Source organism: Gossypium hirsutum, chromosome D12, assembly GCF_007990345.1.
Source record: "Gossypium hirsutum isolate 1008001.06 chromosome D12, Gossypium_hirsutum_v2.1, whole genome shotgun sequence".
NCBI classification, from domain to species: Eukaryota; Viridiplantae; Streptophyta; class Magnoliopsida; order Malvales; family Malvaceae; genus Gossypium; species Gossypium hirsutum.
In genome coordinates this window covers 18,673,419-18,676,362 of record NC_053448.1, presented here as the reverse complement: position 1 = coordinate 18,676,362, position 2,944 = coordinate 18,673,419, and the positions used below count along the sequence as shown (strand labels likewise).

The window sequence follows — 2,944 nt, the reverse complement described above, 5'->3', positions numbered from 1 at the left end:
GCTATCCACTCTTTCAACTAGCCCATTAGACTGGGGGTGATAGGCAGTAGCAATCTTGTGCTTCACATCATATTTACCAAGCAGCCACTTAAGCCATTTGTTCACAAAGTGAGAACCTTCACCACTAATAATAGCTCTTGGTGTCCCAAATCGTGTAAACACATGCTTATGTAGGAACCACATGACTACCTTAGGATCTAACATCTGATCTAAAAAATGGTCCTTCCGAGTGGCTTTGTTCAACTTTCTGTAATCAATACAGATTCTCCAACCAGTAACAGTTCTCATTAGAATCAACTCGTTATGCTCATTTTCAACAATTGTGATTCCACCTTTCTTCAGCACACACTACACCGGACTTACCCATGAACTATCTGAAATAGGATAGATGATTCCCGCATCTAACCATTTGATCACTTCCTTTCTCACAAATTTTTGCATAATAGGATTGAGCCTCTTTTGCCCATCAATCTGAGCTCTTTCACCTTCCTCTAAAATAATTTTGTACATGCAAAAAGAAAGGCTTATACCTCGAATGTCAGCTATGGTCCAACCAATTACTTTCTTAAATTTCTTTAAAATCGCAATCAGTTGTTCCTCTTGATCTTTCGTTAGTTCTGTTGAAATAATCATAGGTAAAGTAGAACAGTCACCTAAATAAACATATTTCAAATGAGAAGGAAGTACCTTTAGTTCAAGTGTAGGTGGTTCTTCGATTGACAACTTGGGTTTCACAAATTCTCTGACTTCCAACTCCAACGGTTCAACCCGTGTGGATTGAATAAAATTTCTTGGATTGGCTTCCATTAAAGCCATGTTTTCTTCACCTTCTTCATTCTCTAAAGGGTAAAGATCTAAGGCTTTCTCTAATGGATCTTCTTCAAAATTGCTTTCCAGAGAAACCAAGGCTTCTATCTCTTCCATAACTGAACACTCCACTGTCGGGTTGGGAAATTTCATTGCTTTAAGAATGTTAAAGGTTACCTGATCATTTTGAACTCGCATGGTGAGTTCGCCTTTCTGCACATCAATTAACGTTCTTCCCGTGGCTAAGAAAGGTTTCCAAAGGATGATCAGCACTTCCTTGTTTGCTTCAAAATCAAAAATAATGAAATCAGTAGGAAAAATAAATTTATCGACTCTTACCAAAACATCCTCAATCTTTCCTTCGGGATATGCTAACGATCGATCTGCTAGCTGAAGTGTCACAATTGTAGGTCTTACTTCACCTATCCCTAACATCTTGAAATAGACTTAGGCATCAAGTTGATACTCACTCCTAAGTCACACAAAGCTTTACCACAATAAGATTCACCAATGTTACAGGGTATAGTAAAGCTTCTTGGGTCTTTCAATTTCAGTGGCAGTTTGTTCTGCAGGAATGCACTGCACTCATTTGTCAAGGCAACAGTCTCATACTCACTCAGTCATTTTTTCTTTGACAGTATATCCTTCAGAAACTTCACATAATTCGACATTTTTTCTAAAGTCTCCTCCAAAGGAATATTGATGTGTAACTGCTTTAGTACATCTAAAAACTTCTTGAATTGCACCTCATATTTCTGCTTGTTTTGCTGTAATCTTTGTAAATATGGAGGTGATGGAACTTTCGGTTGAACCAAGCAGCTTTTCTGAGTAGGTAAATCTACATACAAAGAAGATGTTAAAATATCTGAATTCACTAAGTTAGGGTTTACCTTGTCAGACATTGCAGATTCTGATTCCTTTGGTGTAGGAACTTCAACATCTGGTTGACTTTTCTCTTTTTCAACATGCTTATCTTTGACATCAATCAATTGGGGTTCCAGATTCTTACCACTTCGCAATGCCACTACCTTGATATGTTCTTTACCCAAATTCCTTGGATTCTCAATATTGCTCGACAAGGTTCCTTAAGGTCTATTACGTAGCTCTGTAGCTAACTAACCCATTTGGTTTTCCAAATTTTTCAATGTTGCTGCTTGGCTTTGGATCAAAGCGTCATTCTTTGCCATGTACGCTTTCAACAAGTTCTCCAAACTATTTGAGGCCTCAGCTTGAGGTGGTTTTGGAGCTTGCTGATTAAACCCTTGAGATTGGTTGGGTTTTTGCTGCAATAAGTTGTCGTTTGATCCATTTCCTTGCTTTCTCCAAGAAAAGTTAGGATGATTACGCCATGAAGGATTGTAGAAGTTGGACTGGGGTCCTTGTCCACTCCTATTTTGATATTGGTTCCCCACATAGTACACTGACTCGGGATTTGATGGACTATTCTCAAAAGAATGACCTTCCCCACAATACACACAGGAAACTATTTCAAAAGGACTTCGTGGCTGAGCTGTAAAATTATTAGTACTATTAGTGGTTAACTATTTTAACATAGAGGAAATAGACGATACCTGAGCTGATAATGAAGTGAGAGAGTCAACTTTACGAACTCCGGCTACACGTCTTCCTGAAGTTGTTTGATTTGTTGGCCATTGATAGTTATTACTCACAATCCTCTCGATGATCTCATAAGCCTCATTATAAGACTTAGAGAAAATTGCACCATTCGCGTAAGCATCTACCATCAATCTTGTATTTGCATTGAGACCATTATAGAATGTCTCCAACTGGATACAATGAAGAATCCCATGATGAGGACACTTACGAAGTAACTCCTTGAATCACTCCCAAGCCTCAAACAAAGACTCGTCATCCAATTATTGGAAAGTTGTGATCTCGTTCCTTAACATTTTTTCTAGGTAGAAAATACTTAACTAAAAATCTCTCTGCTAATTCTTGCCATGTAGATATGGAACTTGGTGGCAATGAATTGAGCCATGCTCGTGCTCGATCTCGCAACGAGTACAGAAACAACTTCAACCTCAGTGTGCCTTCAGTCACACAGGCTATCTTGAATGAATCAATCACCTCCATAAAGAATCGAAGGTGGAGATGTGGATCTTCTGTGGGCATACCA

The 2,944-nt window shown here is 38.6% G+C and overlaps 1 non-coding gene across 1 annotated transcript; it reads left to right on the top strand.

Annotated features, from left to right (window-relative positions):
- Positions 1–2,610: 2,610 nt before the first annotated feature.
- Positions 2,611–2,717, top strand: LOC121224734 (small nucleolar RNA R71). Its single transcript, XR_005922479.1, has one exon. It is a non-coding gene; the product is annotated as a small nucleolar RNA R71 (small nucleolar RNA).
- Positions 2,718–2,944: the final 227 nt, after the last annotated feature.